Source organism: Cupressus sempervirens, chromosome 9 (genome assembly GCF_028749045.1).
Source record: "Cupressus sempervirens isolate cs-2001-9-10 chromosome 9, ASM2874904v1, whole genome shotgun sequence".
Taxonomy (NCBI): Eukaryota; Viridiplantae; Streptophyta; class Pinopsida; order Cupressales; family Cupressaceae; genus Cupressus; species Cupressus sempervirens.
Genome location: NC_143126.1, coordinates 712,228,476 through 712,240,942, shown reverse-complemented (window position 1 = coordinate 712,240,942; position 12,467 = coordinate 712,228,476).

Genomic DNA, 12,467 nt, shown 5'->3' with positions numbered 1-12,467 from the left:
AGTAACACAAGAAAACCTGGGTATAGTGTGGTCTAGAAATAAGATATTCTGACTTTTGAGTCTAAGTGGGATCAATATCTGTTGGATGAATATAACTCTCCTCATCCTTATTTTGATAACATTGGAAGAGTGCAATACTTTGCGGGCAAACAATTCCAACATGAAGATGCAATTGAGGACCACTAGATGAACACTATAGACGACTAAGGAATCCATTTAAGGGATTATTGTAGGATGACTCTCTATTTGGCAGGCAGTGCTTTAAAGATAAATATTCCTTTAAAGATAGTGCAACAAGGTACTGAGGAGGTCCTTGATCCATCGTATAATAGAGATAAGATATTTGATCGACCTATTATGAATATGAAGATTGATCGAGAAGTAAATGCAAATATTAATCATAGGGCGAGGCATGTCATCAAATTAACCAAGGATTGGATCAAAAGACCATTCGAGCTAGATCCAAATCCTCAAATAGTAGTCTTCCAAGCTACAACCCTCCCATCAAAAGGTAGAGGAGCCAAGGTAACAGTGCTCACTTTCATAGCTCAGTCCCCAATTAGGCTAGAAACAGTGAACCAACTTGATTGGGAAGTTGGATATTATAGGGCTCATAAGGGTAAACACAAGAGGAAAATAACTTTGCCTCAATAGGTCAAGCCAGAAGAAGGACCAACTCAAGCATTGCCACAACAAGGCGCAAAGAATCAACAAGGATCAGAGAATGTAGAAGTTACGTAGACCTAGGATAATCCTCAAGTGCTACCGATAGAACAAGGGCAAGGAGGAGCTAAAGTAGAAATTCAAGAAGTATCTCCACCTCAATGAGAAGAACAAGGCTCCCCATAGATCCTAAGAGAAGAAAGATCAAAACACTGGTCAAGGGGAGACAAAAGGTGATTAGAAGAGTTATTCCTTTTCCATCAGTACCGAAGGTTATCCCAGAAGGAAAAGAAGAAGAGGATGATGAAGATGAAGAAGATAACCTCCCTTTGAGTCAGAGGACTCGTCTTGCTAGGGCCATAGAGTTGGAATGGAAAAGAAGCCCCACCATTACACCACCATCCATTCCCACTCAACTTATTCAGTCTACTACTTCAGAGGATGAGTTGCAACAATGGATTGATGAACATGAAGATGAAGGGGTTGATGTCTTTCAAATGTTAGATTTTGATTTTATGCAAGTAGGCATTGAGTTGGTCGGTGATAAGATAAGAGATACTCTGAAAAATTAACCTCCACAAGAGAATTGGAGTCAACAACCACCCCAGTCACAAGGACCTAAAACAACTCCACCATCACCAAATCAAGGTACATTTTGTGTGGATAAAGGTTCAACTACTCGTCTCCCTCCAAGTAATGAAGAAGAACAAGTCCAAGAAGAACAGTGAGAAGAGCCATAACAAATACCCATCGATGAAGTGTCAAAAAAAGGGCAAATATGTGAGGCATCTTAACAGACTTCCCAAGGCACAGAGGTGAGGATCATGGACTCAATATATATAGAGACTATCAATGTGGATCTCTCACAAAAGGAGAAGACTCCGGAGAGGAGTGATAAGGGAAAAGGCCTAGCAGAACAAACTCCTTCTTCACAAGGTAAATCTTCGATGAAACACATTTTGAGATGGTTGAGGAAAGAGGTGATTAGAAACAAAAGGTAGCAATATTCCATTGAGGAAGAGGGAATGAGAGAATTAATTGAAGCTCTCAAGAAGCCTAAGTCACCGCAAAAGATGTACAAATATTGGCCTTTGTGATGAGTGATCAGAATTAGGACTTGTTTGCTCATGTTGCTATCCTTCCTCCACATGCAGATATTGAGGAATTGACTCTAAAAGATTATCAAAATTAGGGAGTTTGTGCTTGGAAAACCCATGGTGGACACTACCAAATTAATGGTGACAATGGGAATCAAATAAGTGTTTAGGCACTTAGAGTAGGATGAGACAAAATTGATAACTCTTCGAGTAGGATGAGACAAAATTGATAACTCTTCGGAAATAAATGAGATCCTAAAGGGATATCTGAATGAAGTAGTTGGTCCATTAGATCCTAAAAATCCTGAGGAGACTTTGAATGCAACACTTGAGAAAAGGGATAAGAAGAATGTGCAACTAGTCCATTTTTGAAAGCTTGTCAGTAATGACATGAGAGTATTGAGGAGAAAGGTGTGTAGATTATACAAGGAAATCTTAAACTATTACACCATATGCAAGATAATGCAGATAAGTTGGTAGATATATTGAACTAGGATTTTGGGTTAATGGATGAAGTGCATACCTGGGGTAAAGACCTACAAGCATTGCAATCCATAAAGGGTTAAAGGTATATAATGCTAATGGATGTATATATAGTAGAAGAGTTAGATAAAATTGATAATTGGATAGAGAAGATTGCGGATGGCAATAAAGTAATGGAGACATTACATGCAGATGTTCATAAGCTCAAAGATCAAACCCAAGAGCAAATTTTGGAGGTAGAGAAACATTACAGTGATGCATGCTTAGATATTTTTGAAGATGATTCAAGGGATAAATTGATGGCTGTAGAAATAGTTGTTGAATAGTTTTGGAAGATTTTTGAAGAAGCTTCCACTGATGATGATATTAGACAAGAATTTAGGAGAAAAGAGGCATTATTAGATTTGGATGTAAAATTGGGAGATTTTGTAGAGACTCACATCGAAGTGGAAAATTATAGGCAAAAAATGAAGGACAAATATGAAGCTTTAGATTTTCCGGATGCAGCTCAAGTCACTAAGATTATATAGAAATTCAAGAGAAAACACCTAGACATAGCTTTGATATAAAGAGGAACAAAACCCATAAGCTAGAATTTCAATTTTGTTAACTTGGTAAAATTTTGCATTTTTGGACCTGTTTTCGACGTGTGCAAGTGCACCAGGTGCATTACTTCCAAGGTGCGCTAGCTGCATTGCTTTTGAGGTGTGCTTCTTTAAAGGTGCACCGAAGGTTTTTGAGCAAGTCAGAGGTGCATTGATAGTTAACTGCTAGTTCCAAATTTAAAGTTTTCCATGCATCAAAAATGCATGACAGCAATTTAACTCCTACAAACACCTAGTGAAGATGGAGCTTCTATTTTTGGCACCTCCAGTGACTCCTACATTATCTAATGGCTTTCTTCTTCTTATTTTATCATGCCTTCTTTGTTTTAAAACATGTAAAGGCTCATGCATCCATTTAATAATATAAATATGGATGGAGTCCTACTTAGCACCAGTTAGAGAGTTAGTTTGTATATAAATAAATGTGTTTTATTAGTTTAGAAGCATATGTTTTGCATAAAGAGATCTCTCACTCTCAACACAAATTAAGGAGAAAATTTCTTATAAATTCAGGAATATAATATGTATTCTAGGGCGCCATTATTTTGATGCAATAATATATGCTTTTGGTGCTCTCATTCAGAGTGTAGTTATTCTTGCCTGAGTGTGTTATATTTTGTGAATGTATGTTCATAAAGTGTAATGGAGCCAATATTTTTATTGCATTATTTTGATTGAGAAATCTTTTAATTCTAGTGTTTGTTATGGTTTTAAAAATTACGTTGATGTACTTAGTTCGAGAAGAGATCACCCTTTTTGTTTCTGTATAACTTTTTGTCTTGTATAAGCGCACTTTTTGTGGCCTTGCAATTTGATGAAAAGTGAAACATCTGACGATTACTAAATCCCCATCAATGATTGCATCAATGGAATTAAGGATGTTGGAAATATATATGATAGACTATGTTACTGAGAGGGGAGGGGTGAATCAGTAACTTATAAAATTTAATCTTTATTTACTAATTAATCCCTTGTGTATTCTGATCTAATTGCATGCATGAAAAATTGAAAACATTAAAACATTCATAACACTTTGACACACAATATGGTGATCTAGAGACCTTCCAAATATGAAGTAAAACTGGGGTGGGGATGATACCCACAATCTTTAGTACTATAGTATAAAGTTGGCTTGTTAAGGCATACAATGATCACTTCTGATGATCTACCCTATTAGGAAAAATAAGGATTGTTAGGTCCACCTTGCAAAAGGATTTATAAACATACAACGAAGTATGCACTCAATAAAGAGATTTACAAGAGACTGTTAAGTCTACCTGGTGAAAGGATTTAACTAATCCACTTGTTAGGATGAACTAGCGGTTGATCTCTGATTTGCAACTTGGTTTGATGAATGAGATTCTTTTGAGTGTAATTATCACCTTGTTGTGATAGATAAATCTTTGTTGCTCCTTATACTGTTGTAGCCTTGTACTTTGAACTTCTGCTTCTTGCTTCTTGTTACATAAATGTTTTTGGATGTGATATAATACATTACATATATACCAATCCAATTTATAATTCATCAAAGTTGGCTACAATACAAGTTTACACAAAATACATAAAGTCGCTCCTACTACAGGAACTCGGGTTTTGAAGACTAGCTCGGTGAGGTTCTAATATATGAACTCGTCATGCATTTGGTAGTTAGTCCATATTGATCACTTCCAAGTAGTTTGAACTCAGTCTGCACTAGTGAGTCGATGAATACTATGAAACTCAGCATATAAACTGAATCACTTGATTCATATTGCATAGCTTAGTTAATGCTATCACTACAAGCTCGGTATAAACTAAATCACTTGGTTGACATTGTGTGGCTCGGTCAACATTGGATTCACATCACTGAAGATATGAACTCGATAAGCACTGCACAACTCTGTTTGCACTGAGTGACTTGGTAAACACTAAGAAGCTTAGTTTACACTGATAATCACCATCTTGATAGAAACTACTCGGCGCAAACTGAATATTGTTCCTTGAACTTGATAGCAGTTGTAGAACTCAGTAGAGTTTGAATTACTTGGTTAATACTGTTAACTATACAATAAGCTCGGTAGATACTTACTATCTGAATAAGTGTGTGTCACTAATAACAAACTTGAGTGCAATGTCAACAATCTCCCCCTATGGCATTAGTGACAAAAACACTTATCAATCAAAACTGATTTCTTAAAAAGTTTCAAACAATTTTCCAACTCAGTAGAGTATTCTATTTTTGAGATTTTTCAAAATTGCTTTTGTAAGAGATGTTTATCTGAATATTTGTACACGTACATAATATGATGTTGCTCCCCCATACATATATATTCAATATTATATACATCTTCTCATCTTCTGTCCTTTATACATCACATCTTCTCCTCCTTAACATATGTTATATACATTTTCTCCCCCTTTTTGACATAAATGCCAAAGGTGTATTCTATACAGTAATACCAAAATGTAACAAGAAATCAGAATGTGCTTTTAGAATCAATGCCATTGTCTTGTCCCAATTTTCTTGCAACACCTTGCTTGTGTGCAATGCAATCTGAACTTTTGTTGATAGTTCTATCATGTGATCAACAATAGAGAAGTTGTTATCATGGATGAGGGTTTTAGTATGTGCAATATGTTTTTGTAATGCATCCATGTTTGGGAGAATCATGCCTTGTATATCTACAAGTGTAGCCCTTATCCTAGCTTCTTCTCTTAGCAATTCTACTTGCATATTTGTTAAAAATTTGGATTTTGTATAGTGAGCAGAACTATAGCTCGGGTCAAGTTGCAACTGTTGTGCACTTGCCTTCAGATCTTCATCAATCTTTGAAAGTTTATCGTTAATTTCCTTGGTGAAAATTGATGTGTCACAGAGTTTACCAAATAATGAAGTTACATTGATGGTAGAGGTCTCCAATGAGCCTAAAATAGCAGCCAAATCTACTTGATGTATTGCAATCTTCTGCGTTACTAGCTCCAATACTTTATTCTCAAATTTCTTCTTTGCTCTCTACAACAATTTTTCTTGTCGATCCAAATCTTCGTTGAATTTTTGGACTATTTCTATTAATTGAGCCCAGATTGGTTGAGAAGTGTCAACCCCAGTGTTGAGTGCCTCTACAAGAATATTCTTTGCATCTTCAAGCACTTGAAATTCTTTATTTATCTCCTCTCTAAGCCTCTGTTGCTTAGCTTTCTTTTGAAGTAGCTCTCCTATTATATGCATTTGATTAGGATTCAGATTTGAGATATCCCAATTCGGGATAACTATCTCCTTATCAAGATCAATGTCTTCTTCCTTTTGTTTGCCTTTGCTCAAACTTTTGTACTCAATTGAGACTTGGTCTCAATTATCCTTGTACTTATTATTTGCATGCTAGGAATAGAAACAATGGTAGAAATAGAAGGACTAGCAGAAAAAGTAGATACTGCACTTATTGAAGAAATACCTTGTGTGACCAAAACTGATGGAGGAGGAAATACTAACTTTAGTAGATGAAGTGCTGGTTACTTCTATCAGTGAAGTACTAAGCTAAGTAGGTGCAAATATTGATTGAGTGCTTGAACTTCCAATGTTTGACACAACCAATTTGGTAGTAGTTTTCTCTAAGCTTGATGTCTTCAATGCTTTGCTCAGAGAATGAGGAAGTGAGGCTATGACCACTGCTGCAATCTTCTCAGGGTCAGTCTCCTCAATGTTCTAAATCTTAGGGAGATCTTTCTCAGTAGCTTCCTATTCCTATTCCTCATCATCTATATTGTCATAGTGTGTTTCTTCTCCATCATTAATTTCCTCTTCCTTGTCATCTTCCTTGTCACTGACATTAACAAAAAAATCACTCTCTTTGTGAAGATTGAAAATGTTTTTCCATATGTTGTCGGTATTCCTTACCACATGTACATGTCATTAATCAATATCAAGCAAGTGTTAAATTTCAAGGTAATTTTTTGTTCATTCTGCTTGATGGATTCTTTAACTTCTTTATCACTCAAGCTCGACATGAGTTGCCTCAAGGTCTGCTCATATATGTCTTTAGCAGTTTTCATAGCATGTTCCCATCTTGGCTTGATTTTCTCCATTAAATCACTAAGAATCTATTGTGCAAGTTGATTAGGATAATATTTCCATTTACCCATCTTAGACATAACCATGTCTTCAACTTGCTTCTTCTCCTCTGTAATTCTAATTTCATATCTTAATGATTTAAAATTTGTCATGTCAGCTCCTGAATCAATTTCTTTCAACTTTTCTTGGAATGTGGGTGGTGGTCGTTTGAAGATCACATCCCCTCCTTGCTTCTTTCTAGATGCCCTCCTTGTGAATACTGCAGTAGATGGTTTGGTAGGTTTGGTTATAATAGCTTTACCTTTCTTCTTTACAGGCTCTTCTTTTTTTGACTTCTCTTCTTCTTTTGCATCATCTTCCTCTATGTCATCACCTTTTCCTTCTGTCAATAGGAGAGTGGTGTTGGATTGTTTCAGTTTAGCTATCCTTTTCTCTCCTTAGTTGACTGCTTGAGGGAGTTTTATTTCAAGTTCAATTATTGCTTTAGCTTCCTCATATGTGCCAAAGTATGTAGCTTTTGGATCAATTGGCTCATTTAACAATGCTTCAATAATAACTTTGGTTTCATCTATATTAACATCATAACCTAGAGGCTTGACCCATACAATTCTTGGTCTGACTTCTTGTATATAGACTTTATCACAATCAAGCATGAAACAAATATCATCTTTGTAGTCTTCTACAAGTTTCTTAGGGATTCTGAATCTATTATTCATCTTGTCCTTAAATGCATCAAAATAGTTGTCCATAATACTAACATAGTTTTCTCCCATTTATGCTATATACTCATTGATTTGGTAAAGAACAGGTACATCTTTTCTCCATACAATTATACCTTTTGATGGGAAACACTTTTGCACAAAGAAAAATAAACAAGTTAAGAGTGAACCAAAATTAAAAGGGTTCTTCGAAGTTCTGATGCTCTCCATGTTTTTGTTGAACTGATTCAACATCAACTTGGCTAGGTCAAATGACATATTGTTCTTGACCACTTTGAATGTGAGATCTACTGCTTCATAGGATACATCATTTAGATGATTGGAGCTGTATATCTTATGTGCAATCACATGTATACTGAACTTCAACTCCATATCAGTGACACAACTGATTTTCATTCCCCTTCCATCCCATTCGGCAAGGGTTTTCTTCCTCAATTCTACCTGACTTAGGTTTTAGTCATTTTTGCTTTGGCTAGCATTGGAAGACCTGTGATCCTATGGATCATTTTCTTTGTTATCACAAGAGGTTGCTTCAACAATAATTGTCCATTATGCACACGACTGAGAATAGATCATATCCACTTAATCTAAAAATCTCGTGGCATGTTTGGAATGTGAATCAAACCCTTCACCTCTAGATGTTGATGCTCTGGTTTTAACATGTCACTCAAATATAATTCTTTCAAAGATTCATCCATTTCCAGAGTTCCTATGTCTTGAATTGAACATCAAAAATGCGAACAAATATCATTAATCAATAGTACCTTAGTTGGGATTTGAGATTGAGCACCGGTTGGATCTAGGGTTTCCACAACAGTTGGACTAGGCTTGAAATAAGGTGCTTTCCATTTAACGCCTCGAACCAACATCTCTTACCCTTTCTTCACCTTGCTACTAGAGGATGCCATCACTCAGTAGGGTTTACAAAGACATAGAAATCTTCAACAGTAATTCGCATAGATCACTCGGATGCACTAAAATCACTTTTCGCAAATAGCTCTTGGAAATTCATGATAAAAGAACAATTTGATTTTGCCCTTTTTATCAAATTTCGCCTTTCAATTGCCATAAATGCCTAGTACAATTGTTTAGCTGATGATAGATTGTCTTCCACTTCGGCTTGCATTGAATGCTTGACAGAGTCATCCATGATTCAGTGTCCATACAACAATTTAGTAACTCCCGACCTTGCTCGGCAGGGTCTTGCAACTCGACCTCGCTTGGTAATGACTAGCATTTTCTTGAACGCTCGGTGATCCCTTTGCATCTTGAATGCTGATATGGATCTTTCCATTCTATTGACTCGAACTAATGTAAGATGTTTTCTTCAGAATCTTGGTTCCAATTCTCCTTGTGGGAGATCAAGTAGAAATGCTTGAGTCACACGAGCTTCATTGCTCAAACTTGCATTCTCAAAAGATTTTGGAATCCATTGTTATCTAATTTGCTTTATGATGTTATCAACTTTTGTCTTCTTTTCATCTTTAATTCTTCTAGTATTCATACAGTTTTTGGCAAGGTGTCCAAGCTCTGTACAAATAAAACATCTTCTAGTAGCGTCTCTTGTCCTCATGTGATGTTTTACACAATCATTCTGATGTGTCCAAATTCTCCACTGTAATGATATCTACACTAAGTGTTGTAGTCCCAACCAAGTATAGCTTTTACAATCTGTTCTGCTAGATTTAATATCTTAGTTTTGCATTTAGAGGATTTGTGCCCATGCTTCTTGCATTTGTGAAATTTGCCTTCAAATTTAGGTTTCTCTTTGCATTCATTTGCTCTATGACTGATTGAATTTCTTGATCTCTTTTTAGCTTTCTTATTTCTTTTTGAAGCATGTCATTCTTTTCTAATAGTTCTCTGATTGCTTCATCTAAATTACTTTATGAATGGATGTCTTCAATTTTTTCTTCAATGTAAAGTTGGTCATTCATCTGTACTACAAGATCTTTTCTTCTTTTCAAGGATTGAGAGAGTTGCTCCTTTGCCTTTTTGAGTTGCCCAATAGCCAATTCCAAATCCAGCTTTTCATTGTCAATATCTTTATCAAGTCTGAATACCTCCGTAGCTTTTGATCTTTGCTCAAGCCGTTAAACTTCTTTTTTGAGAACCATAAAGCTCTAATACCAATTGCTGGAAATATATATGATAGGCTAAGTTACCGAGAGGGGAGGGTGAATCGGTAACTTACAAAACTTAATCTTTATTTACCAATTAATCCCTCATATGTATTCTAATCTAATTGCATGCATGAAAAACTAAAAATATTAGAATGTTTATAACACTTTGACACACAATATGTTGACCTAGAAACCTTCCAAATAGGAAGTAAAACTGGGGTGGGAATGATACCCACAAGCTTTAGTATTGCAATATAAAGTTGGGTTGTTAAGGCTTACAATGATCAGTTTTGATGATCCACCCTGTTAGGAGCATAAGGACTGCTACAATGAAGTATGCACTCGATAAAGAGATTTACAAAAGATTGTTAAGTCTACCTTGTGAAAGGATTTAACTGATCCACCTATTAAGATGAAAGAGTGGCTAATCTCTGATCTGCAACTTAGTTTGCTGAATGAGAATCTTTTGAGTGTAATTATCACCTTGTTGTGATAGATAATCTTTGTTGCTCCTTATACTATTGCAGCCTTGTACTTGCACACTTTTGCTTCTTTCTTCTTGTTACATACATGTTTTTAGATGTGATATAATACATCACATATATACCAATCCAATTTACAATTCATCAAAGTTGGCTACAATACAGGTTTACACAAAATACACAAAGTCTGCCCAACTACAAGAACTTGGGTTCTAAAGACTAGCTCGGTGAGGTTTTGATACTCGACATCCACTATCACTACTCGACATCGTCATGCATTCAGTAGACATAGAAGCTCGGTTCATACTGATCACTTCCAAGTAGTCTGAACTCGGTCTACACTGGTGAGTCGGTGAATATTGCAAAACTCAACATATAAACTGAATCACTTGAATCGTACTGCATAGCTCAGTTAAAGCTATCAGTATGAGCTCAGTATAAACTAAATCACTTGGTTGCCATTGTGTGGCTCAGTCAACATCAGATTCACATCATTGAAGATATGAACTTGGTAAGCACTACACAACTCAGTTTGCACTGAGTGACTCGATAAACATTGATAATCACCATCTTGGTAGAAACTGCTTGGTGCAAACTGAATAATGTTCCTTGAACTCGGTAGGAACTATAGAACTCGGTAGAGTCTAAATTACTTGGTTAATACTGTTAACTGTACAATAAGCTCGGTAGATACTTACTATCTGAATAAGTGTGTGTCACTAATAACAAACTTGACTACAATGTCAACAAAGGAAGTGTTGCTTCTATTTTCATTGGTTACCTATCGATCTTTTCAAAGGCTTAATTCGCAGACGTGTTGTTTCTGTGGTTTATGTCCGTTAGGAATTTACTTTTCAAGTCATTTGCTTAAACTTCTTGTTACCCTATCTTCATTATTTGTTTTACTAACCCTTGGTTAAATTAGGAATTCATATAATTGCATTGTTAGATTGCATTCATTAAAAAACATAAAAATATAACAAAAAAAAATTTCTTTTTGTGTGGTTATTCTTTTGAAATAACAAACAAATTCAAATCTTATATGAAATCAGTCAAAACTAGCAAAGGCCTCCCTATGAACAAATACATTTATCTTCAACTGAGTAGATTCCAATAGGTCACAAGATTGCTCAGAACCTTGGAGTTGATCCCACATCAACTTTTCAAGAGAGGAGTTCGAAAGGATTCTTGTCGTTAAGCATCGTGCAAAATGATAGCTCAACAAAGAGCAAGAACAAGATCTTAAAATGCATGCTCTAGCAGCCAAAAATATATCTCTAGCATATAGTAATAAAGTTCTAAATGAACAAGTTTCATTGTTGTAAGAAGAAATTTTGACAAAAAAAACTTGAATGACAATGTATGAAGGATGACTGCAAAACTATGAGAGTTTCAAAAGAAACAACCAAAGTTCAAATAAATGTTGAAGAACTCCATGATGAGGAGGCATCGCTTCATCAAACAAGATTGCTTGGAAAGATAAGAGGTTGAAGATGACAAAAGAGGTTTTTTAGAATTTACCAAAACCCTGGACAAAATCTTTAAACATTTTGCACTTATAAAGGGGGTGGCAAATACACAATTGCTATAAGCCAAGACAGAGAGATCAAGGAAATGAAAGTAAGAGAAACAAATGCAATTACCAAAGGAGTAAAAGATTATGGTACAAAGGAACACGCTCTTGATCTTACAAGAGACTTTTAAAGAGAAGTGATGCTTTGGCAAGGTCAACTCTGCAAAGTATGAAGGGTTGGTAAGTTATGTGACAAGAGGGATAGGCTTATAAAAGTAGTTATGTCATGATGATAAGAAAAAATTGTTAAGTGAAAAACGACTCTTGGAGGGTTCTTGTTTTGTATTAGATGAAGATTAAATTAGAAGGAAATAAGAGGAGAGAAGGGTTGAAGTGGTGAAAATTAGAGCAGCTAGAAATGAAGGTAAAAGAACACAATTGTTCAAGGGAAGAGTTGATGATGGTAATTTCAATCACCATTCCAAGACAAATGGGTAGTAAAGATTTGGCAACAAAAGTTTTAGTAGACAACTATGCAACATGGTCAACAAGGACATATAGCAATGAAGGCTCAACTTTGAGTCTTCTATGCCAAAACAAATGGTAATCAAATTCTACCCAGACTTCCTTAACTTCAGTCTATTGGAATTGTAGAGGTTATCATTGTAGACATAGGCTTGAGTTAGGGCCTATTGTGGAAGGTAGATAAGTTATTTATCTCGTAGAGACTCTCA